Here is a 23,869-nt window from a genome sequence, read left to right on the forward strand (position 1 = left end):
CGAACTGCCAGAATTCAGCGGTCTTAACCGCTTACACACTGGGGAGACCCAAAACTGTAATTAGACAATTTTTTTATATTTTTATATTTTTCTGTTTCAGACATATATTTCAGACTACATATAATAAGAGAAAAAGTCTGTGTGTCTTTCGTTCGTGCTGCGCGTAAGCTAATAGACCCAGGTCTACGAAATTTGGCACATAGGTGAATCTAGACAAGAGCCAGTGCATCTCGAAGCGATGTTTTTCAAAATTCGAATCAGTTTTTTTTTTTCTTCTTAATTTTATCTTTTTGTTGAAACCGCATCATTTTGAATAGTTTCAATCTTTTAGAAATGTAGTTTTTGGCAACAGTTTTTCATTTAGTGCTTTGTATACTGCTGAAAGACTGCTGACTGTTGAAAATATGAGATAAAATGCTGCTTATTTTCTTTTGATTTTTGGACGCTTAAACACGTACATCGCAATCTTCTTATTCTGATGCGCATGTGTCTCGCGAGGCACAACGGAAAGAATTTCCTTTCTTTTATTTCTCTCTTTATTAGCGAATGGCAAAGACGTTTGTATATTTTGAATTATGTCATCCACAAAGCACAGTTTTGATTGGTTATTGCTTTCTGATGATAGTTCATTCTTTTAAAAATGGGGTTTTGACAACTGTTTTTCATTCATTGTTTGGAAACTGGCCTGCTGACTGTTTTCTCTTGAAAGTATGAGATTTATTGCTTATTTCATTGTAATTATTTATATTATGTTTTAATTATATAAAATTTTTGCATGATTTTGTTTAAGAAACTAAGTTCTTAACTTCCTTTATACCATTTGAATTCTTAAGATTTTGCAACGGGAAGTTGGTTAATTTATTTATTAGGATAATTAATATTTGTATTAAGGGATATTGCTTACTTCATTGTAATTTTTTATATATAATATATTATTATTATTATTATTATTATTTTGATAAATTGTTCTGCGAAGTAAAATTCTGTGCAGTTTTTAAATTTAATGTTTGGTGTTCTCTTTAGGCATTTTTCCGGTACATTTAAAAGCCAGACGAAGGCTGGCTGCGTAGCGGCTAGTTGTAAATAAATCTAACATAAACGCGTAGATCCGTTTATGTAATTCAGCAAATGATTTTAGCTTTTGAAACAAACGTCGATAAAATTCTATCTGCCCAGTCTACAGGGAAAAGTTGCATCCGACGTCAGTGACGTCACGAAACGCAGCCATTGATATTTCTGAGGATTTGTAACTTGCGTGCCAGCTTCAGACAATTTTTGAATCAATCGATATTTTGTTGTGAAGCTGATGTTTCATATATAAATCGCTCGTATTTTGATTCTTCTCTGAATTTCATTTGGATAGTCGTCAACGGTTGCCAGCTTCAGCCTTTTCATTTCAACATCTTTTGTCATTAAGCTGAGTACATGGAATTCTTGACTTCAGGGAATTTCTGACTACATGGAATGGGTGAACTGAGACTGCTGTTTTCTTACGTTTGTTTTACAGGATGTCCCACTCGAAAAGGGCCCCAAGAAATGTGTGATAAAGATCTTATAACAAGAGGAAATGTGACCAAAGATTTACATTACATATTGCTTGAGAAATGAAAGTACATTGCAAGAGATGCTGGAAATAATCTTCGTTCACGCAGTTCAACACGGCATTGCATGTTCGTGTATGTACTGGGCGTTACTGTCTGGATTTCCTAGCGGATGTTCTGGTGTAACTCGTCGACGGTGCGTGGTTTCTGTTTGTACTGAGTATCCTTAAGGCGACCCCGTAGAAAAATGTAAAAGGGGGTCAAGTCTGGAAAAGGGATTCTACCGCAATCATACTCGCTATAGATGTGCGGCATGTCGCTCTGTCTTGCTGGTACCGGCCAAATGTCAACTCCTCATCATGCAGCTAGTTCACAAATTCATTAAACAGTGCTTGGTACACTTCACTGGTGACAGAATTGTGAAGCAAATTCGCCCGTTGATGCGCCGCTGGCATGATGCACAGAACACGCCCATCTTCTTCGAATAAAGGAGCTCCTCGACGACTGCATGCTGGTTGTCACTACTGCCGAAATATGTGCCTTGTTAGTTTAACGTATAAAGAAGGCAGCTGTCTGGGCAGGCAGTACCAATTTTCCATCCATCAGTTTCTACACGGACAGCATGAGCATCCTACAGGCCCTCCACGCTTTCCACGGGCCACAGCCGTCCTACACACAGGTCACGCAGGCCACAGGCATCCTACAGGCATGTGGCCTACTACACACATTCCACAGGCGTCCTACAGGCCACGCACGTTTTCCACATCTCCTCATTAAAAGACGTGCTTATTACCTTGTCTTCTTCCAGGCAGTTGTCTCTGTGCTGGGTACGTAGTCATCAAGGCAACCAAAGTAACTAAAGCGCCGACTCTTTTGCTAAAGAAGCCACAAGTCCCCCTTCCTTCGACTCAGAGATCCCACTGTCCATAGTCGCTGCCAAACACAAGATCTTCTGCTCCTCCATCTGGCAAGCTCACTGGGACGACCGGCCGACATGCCTATTCCATCTTTCCCGTGGTCTCCACAAAGAGGCTCAACACAGACTTCCATCTACAACAAGCTTTCACTAATCACAGAAGATTTTCCGCCTACCTCAGCACTGCTTTCAAAACGTCAAATGTGCCTCCGGGTGCCTCAGATTCTTCAACAGACGCCTCACATTAGATCCACGACTGTCCAGTCACTTCTCCCATCAGAGTCTCTATTCCTCAGCTCCAGGGATCACGTAGCCTCAGCTAAAGGGATCACGTAGCCTTAGCTCCAGGGATCACATAGCCGGAAAGCGGAGCGTCAGAACCATCATAGAACACGTCTATTCTAAGAGAAACATAATCGTAACAGATAACCAAGTCTAGGCACCTGACGAAATAAGGCAACAAGCATCCATTCATGTATATATGTAAATATCTCTAAACTAACTAACCCATTTTGCTAATTTTTGTACTAACGTGCGCAAAGTTGGAGCACCCAAAAAAAGTAATGCACTGATGTTAAATCTGTTTATTAATAATAATGTTGAAAAGATAAACAACCAAAAAAGATGATTGATGAGGACGACATGACTAACCTGCAGTGTCCACTGAGAGGTTGAAGCAGGTGGAATAACAATAAATAAATAAAATAGTTCAACGTATTCTGACAGGTGTAGCACACTTCATCACTATACCTCGTGTATTCTGGAAGCAACATAGACGAAAATGCAGCGCCGTGTTGAACTGTGTATACAGGTGGGGGGAAGTCACTTACAGCAAGCACCTCTTGTAATGTACTTTCGTTTCTAAAACGTAAAGCATATGATGCAAAAATTTGGTTCTTTCCTCTTGTTATAAGATTCTTATCATACCTTTTCAGAGAACCCTTTCGAGTGAGATATCCTCTATATAAATATTCAATTTTATAAGGCATTTCTCCCGCCGCCTTAGCGCGCCTTAGTGGTGTAATGGTCAGCACGCTCGGCTCGTATTCGAGAGGTCCCAGGTTCGAGTCCTGGCGAGGGCATTTTTCGTTTTTCATGTCTTCCACTTCGAAATAACCTAATTTCTCTACAAGTTAATAATTTGAAACTAAATTTTATGAATTTAGTACCAAAATTTGATATACTATTTTGCATATTGAAGCTGAAAAACAGCTTACAGGTCAAAATTTTTAAATTGTTTGTTCATTTCTAAAGTGTAGATTTAGTAGATAAATATGGTAGGTGTAATTAGGTGAAGATGTTGATTCTAGGATGTCTTCAGGACTTCCTGAGGATATTCGTACTGCATTGAGGACTGTCATTGTCGAACATTCTGTGTATGTTTGTTCTCAGTTCTTTTAACAGTTTTTATTTTTGAAATTTATATATTTGGAAGCATAAACATTCTTTAATTTGTATATAAATTTTGCTTTAACGAGAGACATTTCTAAATATGTTCGACGACAGTGATATTTAGGTTCAACTTGCGATTTATTTATTAATTTGAAATGCTATTTTCCTGGCACTTTTGTTAATTTATTTTGGAGATTTTCTATGAATTAGCTATTTCTAGAATACTTAAATTATATGTAACATAATTTTGAGTTTCTACGGGTTCGTAGATTTGGAGCGATTGACGACAACACTTGATGAAGAATGAAAAGACAATTTATTAGCCAATATTACTCAGGACTGCTCCGAAAATACGTTTACAGTCGTCTAAAAACTACGACAAACACGCTGAAATAATCAGCAACCCAGCCTTCAGGCTATTGGGCTATAACGATGAAGACAGTTTCACGGCACAGCCCTAAAGTACAGCTCCCGACTCGGTTCGGTCGCTCTCGAGCTAATCTCTGAATTCAACACACTCAAAATATTTTTTCTCGATTAACTGCTACTCTACGTTCTCAGGAGCTCTACGTACTCTCGAGACTCTCCACGCTACAACTCGCGATGCACTCGACGATACACTCACGATAGACTGGACGATGCACTAACTCGCGATATACTCGACGACGAACTCGACGCTATAATAACGATCAACTCGATAGACTGCTACTTCTTGTACAGGCAGGGTTTATATAGCCTTCGGCCTGCCTTCGAGAACATTCTGGCCAAACCGGTAAGAATTCGTTCCAGAATATTCTCCATCATATATGGCATATCGCCAATTTTGTTATCAAATATCGCCAAATGGGCGAACCCCGGCCTGCGGGAAAGCTGTCTTACCGCGACTGGGCATTCCGTAACAATGTGTTTTATATAATATATAGTGGTATATATACTGCTGAAACATGAATTTTAGTTCTTAATTTCACTAAGCGGACAGATGAGCGGGTGGATCATTTCATCAGTATTCTCTCATGTTTAGAATGCTTCTTCTAGTTCTCATCGCATCGTTAGAAATTTTGCTCACCTCTCAGAAATGAATTTTTTCTGCCGAGTTTATTGTAGATTCAGTTTGCGTAAAGCTATTTATCATTACCTTTACTTCACCGACAGAACAGCTGTATTTATCATTACCAACTTTGTGTCCAATTTCTTTTTAGATGGTCTTGCAGATCAAACCCTGTTTATTCAAGTTCACACGCTTAAGATAAATGTTACCGCCGCCGCCTTTGAAAAACAGGGATTCGCTAGATCTCTCATCGTTCACGGTCCAGCGAATTCAGAATTGCTGAGTTTTTTTGTCTCATTCGAAAGCTCTCGTTCTATTTTTGTTGCGCTTAACTATTGGGGGAAAAAACACTTGTTTATGTTCCATTAACCTTTGAGTTGCGCGTAAAAGAACCATACCTTCGTCTCGTTCAAATACAATGGATGATACTGTGTTTTCAAGACAGCACTGTCAATTTCTTCTCTGAAAATAGCATTTATTAAAATACATCTTCAATTTAAAGTGGACATATTGTAGAACTATAAGGTGTTTTCTCCCACCTTTCTGCATGCCTTCGTGGTGTTAACGGTAACACACTCGGTGCGCATTCCAGATGTTTAGGTTGTCAGGACTTGTGTTTCTCTTGATTTGCTTTGGAAACGTGAATGATCCTGAATAGGAACAGGGAGCTTACTCAAGCTATGTTCAAGAAGGTGTGAAGTAGACAACATAAGCAGGAAGGGTATACGAAACCCTTTATTTTCAATCTTTTACAGGCTCTTCCGAACTTCGGAATACAGAGACCCACCACTTGTGGTCTGAACGTAAGAATATAAAAACTACTAACTAAAAGCTAACTTTGCATTAGTATACAAATACCTAGCACTAAGACTGGCCTTTATTTAAAAAAAGATACGTATGTAGTACGCCGAGCTGCTTAAACTACAATACGTTTGCAATTATCAAGAGGGCTAAACCTCTGGCCTTAAAGGCAACCAGCAACCGAGTGAAAACTCGTAAAACTACAGTGGCAAGTGGCTTGCTTCCTCAATCTCCTTCTCTTTCTAACTCTTGGCAAAAAGCCACAACTTAAATACTTGGGCGTTAGCGAGACAATTTGCATAAACAAGTTAAAGCATTTAATTCTGGCCGGAAGTAGAAAATAAGAAGTGATAGTACAGTTTTAAAATAAAATAAACGTTAGTAAAACTTAGGTTCCTTACAAGGTTCGAGTCCTGGCGAGAGCATTGCTCATTTTTCCTGAATCCTGCTATCGAAAAATTTTAATGACTGTACAGAACTGTATCAACAAGATAATTCAATTAACATTCAGGAGCTAAACTTTTGAGAATTAATAGTTTTAAAAACTACTCGTTCGATTTTTACAAAATTTGGTAGTTTTGCATAATTTGAGTTGTAGAATCGAAATATGGAAAAAAAATGGCATGTCATTTTAGAAAAAGGTCCGATTTTGTGTGAAAAAACCTATATTATAGCAGTGTATATAGTATAAATCTAATACATATCCTAAGTCATGCTTTCGATTCATACGCAAGCTGGATTTCGTCAATCAACCTAGTAGAACGAGAGATATAGAACTGTGCCATTTTTTTTTTTCGCTGTGTACCTTCAACGTATTCCTATGAAGTCTCTTAACGTTTCACCTATGGACTATGTGCCTTTTTTTGTTTTGAAAAGGGTTGTTTTTAAACATAAACTCGCCAAGATTGAATGACTCTGGAATGTAATGGTAGTTAATACTCCTCCTATTAAAAGCCCTTCTGTCATAGAAATTGTCGTCCAGAAAACTGGTTATCCGACGCAACATTTCAAAAAATGCTCGTTACATTTTAAATATTAATTAAACGTCTCTGAAATCATTCTAAAAATGTATAAACATCCTCTGTAAAAGTACATTCGCGCAGTTTTTGCTGCGTTGTTATTTGCTGTGGACGTAATACCAAAGAAGATTGTTGCACGCTACTCTGTGTGTGTGTGATTATGGCAAAGCCTCGAGGGCTATCTGCCTAAGGGGAGGGATGCCTTCGTGGAGGACTTTCTAAGGGAAACTAGCTCGTATACACGTTACACACGGGGAAAACCACGAAAATGCCCATGCAGCCAGCCCTTTCGCGGGATTCTAACCTCGGACCGAACTACCAGTGTTCAGCGACTTTACCGCTCGGCCGCTGGTGGGCCTTGCACGCTACTGATTCGTTAAGATTATAATAATTGCGACAGAGGAAAAGAAATTAATTAACACTCTATTGAAACAAAGCAGAGCACGAGCAGCAAGATAAAATGATGTATTCTATGATATGATAAGATCTATTGGGCAGCAAAGTCACAAAATATTTAAAAACAGCGTATCTTTAGAATTTCCAGTAGAAGAATAGACAGTCTCTCGTGCTGGGGTGCAGTATTGCCATTTCTCGCTCTGAAACCGTTAATCAATAGTTCGTTAAAGTTTTATAAACTATGAAATAGACACTAAATAATATTCGAAAATCAAAATTCAGGCTTCCAGGTGAACTTGTTTGGGTCGAGGTTTACGTTATTCAGAATTTGATAGTTCTGTTTTATTCGGGACTAACGTCAATTTTGGATGAATAAGATCTAAAATAAAAACAGGAGTGGAGTCTTAAAAAGCTGTAACATTAGAGCAACAAAAGTTTTGAAATAAAAAATGTATTAATTCCACTTCCCCAATAACATGATACTATTGCTAAGCCTGACATATGTAAGTATTTCCATTACTAAGCACATGTTAAGAATACTGACAAACTCTTAGCAAATGATAAGAGCAATTGAAACTTGGAATAACTGAGAATTTACCAAAAGAAAAAAATCTTATGTGTACATACATGTACACCGCATGACTTCCTTGTACGGAATATTAAATTATACGCATTTTTTTCCTTGCATTTTATTTAAACTTATTGGATTGAATAAATATATTTCATCGATAGCCATAAACCACAAAAAGAATTAATGCACTCTTTAAAATTCATTCTATTTGTTTACCATAGCGACACTCTGGCGCTAGGTTCACTTAACAGTTATATTTCGTTCGTATTGTAACTCAGAATGCACAATATTTATATCATTTGAAGAATTATCGAATCGTTGTCACACGTTCTATTCAAATACTATAATAAAGCTACAACGATGAATAAAAGAAATTAATCAAACAAAACAAAAAAGAAACAGTTTTTCACAGACGGTTCAGTATTTCTCATTTAATTAATTCAGTTCTTACTTCGCGACCCGGAAAAATACATAAAAACTCAAAATATCTATATTAAAATTCACGAAGTAAATCTTAAACAATTATTTCCTCGAAAAATATTCCAGAAAGGATAGGGCTTGATTTAATTCGTAATAATAAATGAAGGTGTTATTTTTGTTGTTGCGAAGCTACCTTTCTCTAGATTGGCAAGAAATCCACTACTCTGCTGTTTCAAACGTAAACAAACAATGGCCGCCATCAAAAAAATTATTAGGCTTAGCGGCACTTAAACAACTTTAAAATTGTTGATAATTCTAATAAATATTGCATACAGATTTACTAAATGCATAGAAACCTGAACCGGAAGATAAGAGCAACATAATTCGATCATTTTTAAAGCAAAAAATGCACAATTTACAAACATATAAGAGTAAAGAAACTGAGATGACTGAGCCGGGTAACAGAGTGGATATATATACATATATACGTTTGGTGCGGTCGATTGCAACCAAAATAGGAAGTGCACATCTACATGTTATAGCAGTCCTATATACAAAATTTCAACGTTCTGAGGTTACTCGTTTTTGAGTTATGCGAGATACGTACGTACGTATATACGTTCGTACAGACGTCACGAAAAATTCTCTTCAGAATTCACTTCAATGAAATTCGGAAGCATTTCATTCCTTCAGAATTTCAAGCAGTTTTATCATTTTTTGGCGGGAAAAGTGTCCTTTAACCAGTCCTTACGTACAGGTGTCACGCAAAAACATCGTTAAATTGCTATCGATAGCGGTCAAAATGGATATTTTCGTTGAAATATGCTGCCTGAAACTTTTCGCGGTTACGATACTTCTTTTTTACTTAGTACAAGGAAGTAAAAATGACTTTTTAGACAAAGAATAATTAGCAATGTGGTTATTAAAATTTTCCTGAAAACTAAGATAGGTAATTAGAACGGTTAAGAATCGAATAACAGTCCGTAACTTACTGTGCCAGAGAAGCCTGAATTTGTGATGACGACAGAGGGCACGCGAACATGCGAAGTTATGACGTCACCAAAATTCACGGGATCTCTGACGTCGTGTGCAGCTTTTTACGACTTTCTCTGAAGCTGAAATATTTTTGGCAAAAAAATTGCCAGGTTTTTTTTAGAAAGAATTTTTAGTCCAAAGGGGCAATTTCACGGGACTATTAATTTCGTTTTGGCATTTTGCTTCGCTTCATTAAATAATGAAGAATGTACATAAATGTATGTTTCTCGCATTGTGATAAAATCAAGGTACCTAGAGCCATCCAAATTTGAATAACGTAATCTTCCATAGAATATGGACATGTGGAAGTCCTAATTTGAAATTGAAATTTGTTTTATTATCGATTTCATATTTTGTAAAACTTCAACGAATTTCAAAGCGAGCGATGGCAACCTTGTACAGAAAAAACATTTTTATCTCCAGCGCGCGAGTCTCTGTTTCGAAAATTCTAAAGATGCCAGTGGCAATGATTATAAATTACGGAGTTTATGGTTAAAAATTTCTAAAGAAAAGCTCATTTTAAGACTATTTTGCGATATTGCTGTTGAACTGAATTTTATGGTTTGAGTACGTAGAAAATGATATTTAATAAATAAAGGTAACACACAAAACGTTAAAAAAATGCCCCTTTGGACGTAGTTTAAAATCTGAAACCTTTCAGATTTTTTCTTATCTTTTTTTATTATTATTTCATTTTCTACGAACAGATAATCAGAGCAGATCCAACGAAAGATAATTCCACCTGCTGAATACACATTTGAAACATTTCAAAATGCTTTTTAATAGAGGAATAGACAGGCGCCATTAATCCTAAAACGTAGACGGCATTTTAATTTATGTAATGTTTCCTTGAGAACGAGTTGCTAAATGGTATGTTGTGTGATATTAATTTGAGAAATAGCTCATTTAAATTCCTGGTATCCTCTGCTATTTTACCTTTTTTCCAATTATTATAAAGCATCTTGCATTATTAATTTTGAACATGCCTTGTTTGAATAACGCGGTTTAAATCCAAACGTAATCAGGCAGGAATACATTTCTTTTTTATGAAGTAACTCATCGAAGGCCGTGTTTGTGCAACTTATTGAAGGCCATCGTGTGGGGTCAATGCCAGTATTTATTATATGGTAACCGCGCAACCATTATTTTATTGTCACTTTAACCATTGCTTAAATAAGACATTACAAACCACGCCACGTGATTCGTATTTGCGGTTTTGTGGGGGGTGGGGGCATTGGAAACCGATTTCTTCTTACTGATACGTTAAGTTTGTTACTACATCAGAATGCGGTTAAAATTGTCCAAAAAAGGTCATCGCTATTATAAGCTTCCAGTAAAATCTTAAGAGGTGTTGGAACCCCCAAATCTTCAAAAAATTGTGATTTCGGATTTTTGCATTTTCAAATTCTCTACACTTTTATCTTTCTAAAAATACCATTCTTTAATCTCTATGAAAATTAGAACTGTAAAAAAATCTTGTTTTAATTTGTCATCGACTGCTTTGATCAATGAGGATTTTTACATAAAAACGCGTTTTTCTCCAAACGGGATTTTTTTTATACCCGATGTACCTTTTCTCGGGAACTACTGCTCACAGGTATCTAAACTTTTTATGGCTTATTTATTAGGTTCCCTAATATTTACTGAAATGAGCTTTTTGTAATAAACCTAGAAAAAAAAAATTTTTATTTTTTTGTGTGAGAAAAGTGCTAAATTTTACTATGCCTAACAAAATATTCTGTATTCAGAAGTCAAACAACAAAAATCAGCGTTAATTCACAAAATTTTCACAGGACTAGTTTCGATGGTTTTACCGAACCATCATCTTCAGCTGCAAAACCGCAAATGAACAAGATAGGAAATAATGTTTAGATAAGATAAGAAAGCCTGGACAAGAATAAGCAAGTGGCGCCATCTGTTGGCGAAACCAACCTAATTCCAATCCAAATTTGCCTTCGGCTTTTAGAGAAATTATGTTTTAGTTCTGGTTTCGCCAACAGATGGCGCCACTTGCTTATTCTTGTCCAGGCTTTCTTATCTTATCTAAACATTATTTCCTATCTTGTTCATTTGCGGTTTTGCAGCTGAAGATGATGGTTCGGTAAAACCATCGAAACTAGTCCTGTGAAAATTTTGTGAATTAACGCTGATTTTTGTTGTTTGACTTCTGAATCAGTATTTATTCGGCGTGTTATTGTGTCTTAAAATATTCTGTAATTTACTGTAAAATTCTAAATGTTTCAAAAGCTCATTTCAGTATAATCAGATAGGTATACTTTAATTACAGAAAAAATTTCAAGCTCGTATCTACAGCAGATTTTAAGAAAAGGTACATCGAAAATGGCCAATTTAACATTGTCGGTATACGAGTTGCTGTTACCCTTTAAATCGATAGCTAACGAGCAGAATACAGAGAATTCGTAACGGATTGTAATGTTAAACATTTTGTTAGTTCAAAGGGACGAGTTGCCCAGAAGGGCTATTAATTTCGTTTTGGCATTTTGCGTTGATTCGCTATAAATGTCGGTTCACTTTGCAAATTGTTGACACCAAATATTATCACGCTGTATTATATCTAAAGAAATTAAATAATGAAGAATCTGCATAAATATAAGTATGTTTCTTTTTGGCACTGTGACCAAGCAACGGTACCTAGAGCCATCCAGTTTTGAATGACGTCATCCTCCACCGAATATGGGCATATCCGGAAGATCGAATTTGGAATTTGAAACTTGTTTTATTATTGATTTCATATTTTGTAACACTTCAACGAATTTTTGATTAACAAACTCAACGATTTCAAAGCGAGCAATGGCGACACGAAAATAACATTTTTATGTCCAGCGCGCGAGACTGTGTATCGGAAATTCTAAAGATATGCCCTTTTAAATATTTTGTGATATTGTTGCTGAATTGAACTTTATGTTTCAGCGAACTTCGTCTTTTTATTCTTATATGCAGTGCAGGATTTACGTATAAGCTATACAAGGCCCCCCAAAATTAAAATATTGTATAAATGTAGTACTACAGACTTATAAAGAGCCCCATATTTCAAATGACTTGGGGTTTTATTAAGTCTAAATCCAACTCTGCTTATATGTTGGTAAATTGTGCATTTTTACTTCCCTCTACGTTAAGGTTTTTTATGCCTTTTGTTGATTTTTATGCAATAATTATAGAATTATCAACAGTTTAAAAGCTGTTTAAGTTCGGTTAAGCCTATTTTTTGTTTTACCATAGCAGCCATATTTGTTTACATTTGAAACTAGGCAGAACAGGGAATTAAGTCTTTCTGCACCTTTAGTGTCTTTTTGCCGAGTGGGACCCAAACGAAACTTTTAATTTTGTGCATCGAAACATATTTATTTTTACCCGCCGGCCGAATTGCTTGTTTTCGCGTAGAAACATCATTTATAATTTTTTTTCATTCTTTTGACTGTATTTGCTCTTTTATGTTTTTCTGTATTTTACAATTTTAATGACGATATTTTGAGGGTTTTTTTTTTTTTTTTTTTTTGTATTTTTGCCTCACCGCGAAATGAGAACCGAATTTATTGTATGAGGAATATATCTCTAATGAAATTCGAGTAAATAAATTTAAATGAAATGCAGCAAAAAAATGCATATAATTTAATATTCCGTAGAAGGAAGTCATATGGTGTACCTATCAGATTTTTGTTGAGAACTTTGAATTAAACTGAAAATAAGAAAAATTCACAAAATACCGTTTCTCTATTCGTAGCGAAACTGTGACCAAAATAAATAAATAAATAAATAAATAAAAACTCTGCCGAAGATAACAAATAAAAAAAGTGCGTTTTTATTCGCAAATGCTGTAAAAGTTGCAAAAGAAAGAATAAAGCCGGGGGGGGAAGCGAAAACTGAACACATTTAGCGAACATTTGTTTTTGTTAAGAGTTGGCGCCTCTTCGTCTGCTTGTTCTAACCTTGGACTATGATTTATTCGACAACCTTTACCTTAATTTCTCTCAAAAGATGGCGTTTATTCAGTCGTGGGCTTGGATTATTTATGGTTATCACTTATTCTTGCATCCTTTTTACCCTCCTCTACTTGGCTTCAGAAGAGGAAACCAAAATTAATATAGTTAGGGAAAAATACGTTAAATTATCGCAAAATCTCTTTTAGAAGATAAAGCTGACGAAGATCTGTGTTCCATCTCATTGAAACATGCTTCGGAAGCTTTGTTAAGTAAATCTCTTTCATTAAGTACTTTTATGCTTATTTTGAAATTATTTATTTATTATTCAGGTTTATTTACGTGATTCTTATTATTAATTTTAGTGGTAAGAAGAATGCTAATTTTTCTCGAAGCCCACTCCTCTAAGGTTTTTGTATCTCTCGAGTCCTTCATATAAAAATTATTAAGAGATAAAAGTTTTACTTGCTATTACAAAACTCAAAAGAAATTTATATTACGCCCAAGAGGGCTTTCTTTTATGTTTTGTGCGTTACTTTTATTTATTAAATATCATGTTCTTCGAACTTAAAACACATAAAATTCAATTCAGTAACACAAAATATTTAAAAACAGCATATCTTTGGAATTTCCAATGCAGTCTCGCACGCTGGAGATAATTTTTCCCCCTCGTTTGGTGTTGCCATTGCTCGCTTTCAAATCGTTGACTTTGTTGATCAAAAATTCGTTAAAGGTTTACAAAATTTGAAATAGATAATAAAATAAATTCAAAATTCAAATTTCGGACTTCCGGGTGACCAGGATCGGTTGGGAGACTTACGTTATTCAAAATTGGGTGCCTCTAGGTACCGTTGTTTTTTCACAATGCGGAAAATAGTCAGATTCTTTCATATTTATTTTCTTTAAATATAATACATGGCGATAATATTCGGTGGCAACAGTTTGAAAAGTGAATCAACGCCAAATGCCGTTTTAAAATTAATAGCGCTTTGTGGTGAAAAATTTTTAATTCATGTAAAATTTTAAATCTGCGTTTACTTTAAAACAAAATAAAGTTTTAAAAGTTATTTTTATTGAGAAGATACTGTTAAGAATTCTGTACATCTGTAAATAAATTTAGCGGAATTTTATGTGAAACTGAAGTATCTTTTTACTTCCTTGTACGAAGTAAAAAGGAAGTATTGTAATCGCGAAAAGTTTTAGGCAGCATATTTCAACGAAAATATCCATTTTGAGAGCTATCGAATGCAATATAACGATGTTATTGCGTGATATCTGTACGTAAGGACAGAATAAAAGACTCTTTTCCTCCAAAAAAATTATAAAACTGCTTTAAAATGAATTCTGAAGAGAATATTTCGTGGCGTCTGCACGAACGTATGTACGTACGTATCTCGCATAACCCAAAAACCAGTAGCCTCAGAACGTTGAAATTTTGTATATTGGACTGCTATAACATGTGGATGTGCACCTCGTATTTTGGTTGCTATTGGCCGCACCAAACGTATATAAATATATTTATATATATATCCACTCTGTTACCCGGCTCGGTGATCTCAGATTCTTAACTCTTATATGTTTGTAAATTGTACATTTTTTGCTTTAAAAATGATTGAATTATGTTGTTTTTATCTTCCGGTTAAGGTTTTTATGCCTTTAGTAAATCTCTATGCAATATGTTTAGAATTATCAACAATTTTAAAGTTGTTTAAGCGCCGCTAAGCCTAATCCTTTTCTTGATGGCGGCCATTGTTTGTTTACATTTGAAACAGCAGACTAGTGGATTTGTTGCCAATCTAGAGAAACGTAGCTTCGCAACAACAATGATAACGCCTTCATTTATTGTTGCCAATTAAATAGTGCTTAATCCTTTCTGGAATTTTTTCGAGGAAATAAGTGTTTGAGATTTACTTCGTAATTTTTAATATAGATATTTTGAGTTTTTATGTATTTTCGCCTTCTCGCGAAGTGAGAACTGAATTAATTGAATGAGAAATACTCAATCGTCTGTGAAAAACTTTTTGTTTTTTGCTTTGTTTGCTTAATTTCTTTTATACATCATTCTAGCTTTATTATAATTTTTGAATAGAACATGTGGCAACGATTAGATAATTCTATTCTTTAAATGATATAAATTTTGTGCATTGTGAGTTATAATATGAACGAAATATAATACTGTTAAGTGAATCTAGCGCCAGAGTGTCGCTATGGTAAACAAGTACTAGAGTGAATTTTAAAGAATGCATTTATTCTATTGTGGTTTATGCGCTGTCGGCTAAATAGATTTAATTCAATCCAATAAGTTTAAATGAAATGCAAGAAAAAACGCGCAGAATTTAATATTCCGTGCAAGGAAGTCATGTGGTGTACACATCAGATTTTTTATTATGCAACACGAAAAGTCCGAAGAGAAGAAGCTCTGCCGGAAAATACGATTGCAGGGGCAATTCTATTTAACATTGTGGTGAATGGCTATCTGGTTAAATCGGCCAGATATCGCCAAGGTGGCGATGGTTCTGGCGACTCATTTCTTGGTGCCAAGCTTGGCGACATTTTGTTTCGGTTCTTGTATAACTATAATTTGTACTAGCCGGCCTTTATGTGCTATGCTTAACGTTGCTAATAGTTTGAATTGTAAGTACTGATTGCGCTTTGTGCTATTAAAAAGAGCTGTACTAGTTTTTTATGGAAAGTTCCAAACCTGTAGGAAAATTATGAAGTGTCACTGCAGGAGCTAGTTGAAAGACCTACTATAAAAACTTTTGTGTAAAATTTGATAAAAAATATTTAAATAACATTTATAAATAGCATAATAACTTTGTTGTTTGACTTCTGAATTAGTATTTAATTAGCAGTTCAGAATTTTTATATTTTAGCAACTTTTTTTAAATTAAAGCAAGCGAGGGTTATATCAAGAACTAACGTGGAATGTTAAGCACTGTTTTAAGGCCCCTACGTAGTCACTAATATTTTAAATCTAGTTCCACTGAACAGCTGCATTCTTCTAGATTGAACACTTTTGTTAGACGCCAGTAGGGCTGATCTTTCGAAAGTTTTGAGTTAAAACGCTTAATAATCATTTATAAGTTTTTATTTAGCTCACTTATGGTGTCTGTCACTATGGTGAAAACTTTCTGATCGATTTTTAAAGCACTCGCTAATAAGCTATCGTACTTGCGGAACATTCTGTGGACTTTTGATGATAAAGACGAATGAAACAGTACTAAAACAAAAGAAAATTTCAAAATTACGATTTTTATGTTTATGTAAATAATTTTACTGGAATTATGCGGTAACTGTAGTCATTCTTGCATGATATAACATGAAAAGTATCGATAGCGCCAAGCTGGCGAGTTTTGGGGCGACTAATTTTTGTCTCGAAGTTTGGCTAGAAACTAAATATGTAACTTGCCCGTATATGCCTTTCAGTAATTTCGTGAAATGGAAGATACTAGACCTTTCTCATCAGCCGCGGGAAAATTATATAAAGCTATATATACATTTTTTAGTTGAGAGTTTATAAGGTATTTCTCCCACTTTCCTAGCGTCCTTCGTGGTGTAGTGGTTCTGCACGCTGGGCGGGTATTCCAGGGGTCCATGGTTCGATTCCCGGCGAAGGCGGTTGCATATTTTTCATGTTTTCTGCTTCCAATTAACCTAATGACTCTACAAGTGGCGCCCGAACTAAAAGGGTTGTGGATGATGATTCTGCACACCCAGGATTTGGCGACTAGGTCCCCTAAAACCCTAGTCGCCCTTTAAAAAGGGGAGTATATAAGGTATTTCTCCCACTTTCCTGGCGTCCTTCGTGGTGTAGTGGTTCTGCACGCTGAGCCGGTATTCCAGAGGTCCGTGGTTCGATTCCCGGCGAAGGCGTTTGCTATTTTCCATCTTGTTTGCTTTAAAAAAAACCTAATGTCTCTACAGTGGCGCCCGAACTAAAAGGGTTATGGATGATGATTCTCTGCACCCAGGATTTGGCGACTAGATCCCCTAAAAACCTTGTCGCCCTCTAAAAAGGGGATATATAATAAGGTATTTATTTCTCTCACTTACCTAGCGTCCTTCGTGGTCTAGTGGTTCTGCACGCTGGGTCGGTATTTCAGAGGTCCGTGGTTCGATTCCCGGCGAAGGCGATTTCTCATTTTTCATCTCTCTGCTTTTCGAAAACCTAATGTCTCTACAAGTTGAGTTCGGAGGATTGAGAGATCTCCGTGCGAGCCTCGGTCTCTAGATGCGCTTTGCACTGCCTTGTGTTTAACGTTCTTAGTAGTGTTGTTGTTGCTTATGCTCATTTGTCCGACATAGTCAGCCCAAGCCCACGAGATTCCTCATGGCAAGGAGCACAAGATTACGCCTGCCGTTGGCAACAGCCTTGAGTACCCAACAGGTGACTGTGCGATTGTGAAAAAAACCATTTGTTTTTCAAATTTAGTTGTAAACGTAAGATATCCTATAGTATTGTTGCAACCAAACATTTAATTTTCGTGCATTCAGAAATGTCTCATATCATGGTTTCGTATAGCGAGAGCCAGCTATAGAGTTACTATATTAGTAATAACACCTTGAAAATGTAATATTAATTTTCGTATACAGAATTGTATTGAATTTAAAAATAGTACTTACGTATTTTCCCATCCACCATTTTTGGCAAACAGATACTGTCGCCAAAGAATGTGATTTAACTCTAGTAATTCATAAACGCAAGGTTACAACATATTCTTAATTTTCGCCTTACTCGAATTAATCCTCGATAAACTAGTTTATCTGTGAATCGTCTAAGTAAAGAAAGATCTATTTCTTCTAAACTTACGCAGATACGACTGCCTCAAGTTTTATCTCGCATTTATTTAAGCTTCTTACACCTATATCAGTAACTTTATTGCCTTATAAGGTATTTTTTCCCTCCATTCTGCATGCCTTCATAGTGTAACAATAGCACATTCGGCGCGTATTTGAGAGATCCAGGTTAGAGTCGGCACTGCTCATTTTTCATCTTTCCTGTTTCAAAAGATCCTAACCACTCTACAGCTGATTCAACTAAATAAAAATCAATATGGCCCTTTGAACTTCTGTCAGAATGATTGGCGCGAGTTTGCGGAGATTTCTGCCGTAGTTGGCGGGAATATTCGGAAGTACCTAAAATATTGTGTCAGTTATAAACAGTCTATTTCATTAGACATGTTATAATGGAAAATCAAATTCGAAGTTTACTGATTACTGAAAAGCGAATTGTGTATCACGCCTCGTCTTCCGTACTTATAAACGAATGTGCGTTTCTGATACACAACAAACTAGCCCTACTAAGTGGCTAGAGCCGCAAAACACTGTAGTTTTTTCCACGTTCCGTTCGGAGCAGCTGAAGGAATCGACTGAAGCATCCGTCATGTGCAGTGTAAATGTGAACTGTGTATGTTAGAAAATTTTGTAATCCTCTAAGCGGGTGGTTGGCTAATTAATTAACCAACTAACCAGAACATTCTCTACTGCTTCATTAGTTAAAAGGCCCTATGTTTTTTTATAGCGAAATGGTCAATTTTTCTGGCTTGGTTTATTAGGAGCAAAAGTCCATCCGTAGATTAATTAACTTTCAAATTTTGTACGTTAAAATCAAACTTTATCTTACTTTTGTCGTACAAACTTAAACTATATCTTACCTTCGAACGCGTTGGTTAATTAATTATCTAACCTTTGGCACCTGATTAGTTAAAAAGTCTATGTTTTTTATAGTGAAATGGTTAACTTTTCTGGCATGGTTTGTTAGAAACAAAAGCCTATCACTGGATTAAATAACTTTCAAATTTTATACATTAAACCAAGTTTTATCTTACTGTTATTTTACTTAAACTTCATCGTACCTTTGTCGTACTTACTTAAACTGTATCTTACATTCGAACGCGTTAGTTAATTAATTAACTAACTAACCAGCACGTTCTTTCGCACCTGATGAGTTAAAAAGAATTTTCTATAGTGAAATGGGCGGTTTCTCTGGCATGGTTTATTAAGAGCAAAAGCCCATCACTGGATTAAATCACTTTTAAGTTCTATATGTTAAATCAAACTTTATCTTCGAACTTTAACTTACCGTTTCTTACTTAAACTTTGTCTTACATTTGTCGTACGTTCTTAAACTATATCTTACCTTCGAACGCGTTAGCTAATTAATTAACTAACTAACCAGAACAATTTTTCGCACCTGATTAAATAAAAACCTGTATGTTTTCTCCTGATACGGTCAGTTTTTCTGACATCGTTTATTGGAAACGGAAGCCTATCACTGGCTTAAATAACTTTCAAATTCTATACATTAAATCAAACTTTATCTTACTTTTATCTTACTTTATCGTACCTTTGTCGCACTTACTTAAACTGTATTTTACCTTCGAACGCGTTAAATAATTAATTAACTAACTAACCAGAACATTCTCTACTGCTTGATTAGTTAAAAAAACCCTATGTTTTCTATATCGAAATGTTCAATTTTTCTGGCTTGGTTTATTAGGAGCAAAAGCCCATCCGCTGATTAATTATTTTTCAAATTCTGTACGTTAAATCAAACTTTAATCTTACCTTTCTCGTACAAACTTAAGCTGTATCTTACCTTCGAAAGCGTTGGTTAATTAATTAACTAACTAACTAACTAGAACGTTCTTTCGCACCTGATTAGTTAAAAAGAATTTTCTATAATGAAATGGGCAGTTTTTCTGGCATGGTTTATTAAAAGCAAAAGCCCATCACTGGATTAAATCACTTTCAAATTCAATACGTTAAATCAAACTTTATCTTCGAACTTTAGCTTACTGTTTCTTACTTCAACTTTGTCTTTCCTTTGTCGTACGTTCTTAAACTGTATCTTACCTTCGAACGCGTTAGCTAATTAATTAACTAACTAACCAGAACATTCTTTCGCACCTGATTAATTAAAAACCCGTATGTTTTCTCCTGATACGGTCAGTTTTTCTGACATCACTTATTGGAAACGGAAACCTATCACTGGCTTAAATAACTTTCAAATTCTATACATCAAATCAAACTTTATCTTACTTTATCGTACCTTTGTCGTACTTACTTAAACTGTATTTTACCTTCTAACGCGTTAAATAATTAATTAACTAACTAACCAGAACGTTCTTTCACAGTTAATTAGTTAAAAACCTCTATGTTTTCTAGTGATATATATTAAATCAAACTTTTAATACCCCCGTTTTGAAATTTGAAAAATTTATAACTCTTTTTATTTAAATTTTTTTAATCGAATGTATGATAAGAAAAACAGTTATACTTTAGTTTTTTTCACATAAAAGGGTTCATAATGTATTGAAAGTAATTTATAATAACGTGTAATTGAGAACAATTTTGATACCACGTCTCTGTTTAAATAAATAATAATGATGATTTGCATTAGATTATGGATTCATGGATGTTTTTCCCCATGTAATCGGTTTTAATTTCTGATTCCATTAATTGCTTCGCTTATGGGGGAAAATAATAAAGCAAATGGGGTATCTGTATTTATGTGATTATTTTTTTCCTCTTGTCTGTTATCCCGCCTTGTATTCATCAAGATAAGGAAAATGGAAAGGCGGTGGGTACGTCGCCGAAACCGGCGTCGAATTATCTCTCTTCCCGCTCTGGGAAATTGGAAGAATAATTTTCCGATGTTTATCGGAGTGAACCGTTACCAAACTCATTAGAATTCAGGAAATTAAATATATTGATTTGACTTCGTAAGTATCTTCGACTCATTAGGGCAGATATTAAATTTACCGCAAATGAAATATTTAATGCCAAGTGTAATAGTAGTTTCTTATTTTGTCACAAATAGCTATTAAGAAATTCCATCAAAAATACTTTCATAGGCGAAAACATAATTCGCTTTTTACTTCCTTTGACGAAGACGAAATAAAAAGAGGATACAATTTCGGATATGATATTTCAACGAAAATAGCCATTTTGACCGCTCTTGAATTCATTTGAACAATTTTTTTAGTGACGTCTGTACGTAGACTGACTAAAGGGCTCTTTTGTACAAAGCGGGATGTAAAATGGATTCAGAATAAATTTCTTTGCAACGTCTGTACTTACGTACGCATGTATCTTGCATAACTCAAAAAACAAGTAGGTGTAGAACGTTGAAATTTTGTATATATGACTGCTTTATGAGTTATGTTGTATATGACCTCCCTTATCGGTTGCAATCGGCCGCTCATACCCAATCTTTAACCCGGCTTGGTGAAATCAGTTTTTTTAATTTATTGCTAAAATGTGCATTCTGTTTCCTTTAAAAGTGATTGAATTATGTTGTTCTAATGTTCCGGTTAATATTTTTATGCCTTTAGTTAATCTGCATGCAATAGTTGTAGAATTCTCAACAATTTCAAAGTGGCGCTAAGCCTAACCCCATTTGTTTACATTTGCAACTGGTAGCACAATAGTGAATTATGTGAGTTGGCATATTAAATTCAGTGTCTCTTTTCCCAGTGGACCGAAAGTTAACTTTTAATTTTGTGCATCGAAAAATATTTCTTTCTGCCTGCTTGTTTTAGCGTAGAAACTCTAATTTTGATCGCATTTTTTTTTAGCTGTTTTTAACTGTATTTGGTGTTTTATGTTTTTCTGTATTTTACAATTTTTGATGATGATGATTTGAGTTTTTACGTAATTTTGCCTTGCCGCGAAGTTTGTACTGAATTAATTGACTGAGGGATATATAATCTCTAATGAAATTCGAGAAAATACGGTTACATGAAATTCAACAAAAGATAAGTATAATTTAATAGACCGTACGAGGAAGTCATGAGGTGACCACATCAGATATTTTTTTTAAAGTAGAACATACTCACTTATCCATAACGCTGCATCAAGTCTATTAATGACGGCCTCTTTTCCTACAACTGAAAACAAAATCATCGTTCATAGCATCTTGTATCAAATTTTCGTATCAGAATGCTGAAAGAACTATAAAGGACGAGTTTGCCATTCAAAGAGAGTTAACTACCGTTTTTGAGCATGAAAAAATATATATATTACTTCGTGAGCTGTTTTTGTTTCGTTTGTGTGTCGTATTTATAATTTTCACTCCTTGTGACTTTCTACTTCCTTGTACGAAGTAAAAAGGAGGTATTGTAATCGCGAAAAGTTTCAGGCAGCATATTTCAACGAAAATATCCATTTTGACCGCTATCGAATGCAATTTAACGATGTTTTTGCATGATATCTGTACGTAAGGACAGAATAAAATACTCTTTTCCTCCAAAAAAAATTTTAAAACTGCTTTAAAATGAATTCTGAAGCGAATTTTTCGTGGCGTCTGTATGAACGTCTGTACGTACGTATCTCGCATAACTCAAAAAAGAGTAGCCTCAGAACGTTGAAATTTTATATATAGGACTGCTATAACATGTAGATGTGCACCTCGTATTTTGGTTGCAATCGGCCGCACCAAACGTATATAAATATATTTATATATATATATCCATTCTGTTACCCGGCTCAGTGATCTCAGTTTCTTTACTCTTATATGTTTGTAAATTGTACATTTTTTGCTTTAAAAATGATTGAATTATGTTGTTTTTATCTTCCGGTTAAGGTTTTTATGTCTTTAGTAAATCTCTATGCAATATTTTTAGAATTATCAACAATTTTAAAGTTGTTTAAATGCCGCTAAGCCTAATCCTTTTCTTGATGGTGGCCATTGTTTGTTTACATTTGAAACAGCAGACTAGTGGATTTGTTGCCAATCTAGGGAAACTTAGCTTCGCAACAACAAAGATAACGTCTTCATTTATTATTGCCAATTAAATCATGCTTAATTCTTTCTGGAATGTTTTCGAGGAAATAAGCGTTTGAGATTTACTTCGTAATTTTTAATATAGATATTTTGAGTTTTTATGTATTTTTGCCTTCTCGCGAAGTGAGAACTGAATTAATTGAATGAGAAACACTGTGAATCGTCTGTGAAAACTATTTCTTTTTTGTTTTGTTTGCTTAATTTCTTTTATACATCGTTCTAGCTTTATTATAGTATTTGAATAGAATATGTGGCAACGTTTAGATAATTCCATTCTTTAAATGATATAAATTTTGTGCATTATGAGTTATAATATGAACGAAATACAATGCTGTTTAAGTGAATCTAGCGCCAGAGTGTCGCTATGGTAAACAAATACTAGAGTAAATTTTAAAGAATGCATTTATTCTATTGTGGTTTATGCGCTGTCGACGAAATAGATTTAATTCAATCCGATAAGTTTAAATGAAATGCAAGAAAAAATGCATATAATTTTAATATTCCGTACAAGGAAGTCATGTGGTGTATACATCAGATTTTTTTAATAATTGAAAAATAAAACTGGAAGAGAATTTTATTTCCTTGAAGTTTTTCACATTTACAAAAATACATCGTCTTTAGCATTGGGAGTCATTAGGCTATTTTTGAAGCAAGAGTGTATGAAAAATGCGTTGTTCCCCCGCCGGGATTCAAACCTCGACCTCTGGAAAATAAATAATAAAAAAATTTAATATAAAGAAAGATGAACAAAAATCTATAATATAAAGAAAAATGAAACAAATATAAAGGGAAAAATGTGAAAGGTTTCGCATTTTAAATAACGTCCAAAGGGACTTTTTTTTAACGTTTTGTGTGTTACCTTTATTTATTAAATATCATGTTCTACGTACTCAAACCATAAAATTCAGTTAAACAGCAATATAGCAAAATAGTTTCAAAATGTGCTTACCTTTAAATTTTTTTAACCATAGGCAATCCGTAATTTATAATCATTGGCACTGG

General features: G+C 34.9%; 1 protein-coding gene, 1 long non-coding RNA gene and 1 other non-coding gene across 8 annotated transcripts in view; 2 read left to right on the plus strand and 1 right to left on the minus strand.

Moving 5' to 3' along the window:
• The window catches only part of LOC118181881 (uncharacterized), a 537,207-nt gene that overhangs the window by 194,134 nt on the left and 319,204 nt on the right, over positions 1-23,869 (plus strand). The gene's annotated exons all lie outside the window — the stretch shown is intronic.
• TRNAT-CGU (transfer RNA threonine (anticodon CGU)) lies at positions 3,467-3,539 on the plus strand. Its single transcript has one exon. It is a non-coding gene; the product is annotated as a tRNA-Thr (tRNA).
• Positions 23,427-23,869, minus strand: part of LOC146997853 (uncharacterized) — a 90,510-nt gene continuing 90,067 nt past the window's right edge. For both annotated transcript variants that reach the window (XR_015040910.1, XR_015040909.1), the window contains one exon: positions 23,427-23,570. This is a non-coding gene — a long non-coding RNA (uncharacterized LOC146997853). The remainder of the gene's footprint in view (positions 23,571-23,869) is intronic.

This window comes from Stegodyphus dumicola, chromosome 4 (genome assembly GCF_044657685.1).
Source record: "Stegodyphus dumicola isolate Sdum_Otavi_A_Nest chromosome 4, ASM4465768v1".
NCBI lineage: Eukaryota > Metazoa > Arthropoda > Arachnida > Araneae > Eresidae > Stegodyphus > Stegodyphus dumicola.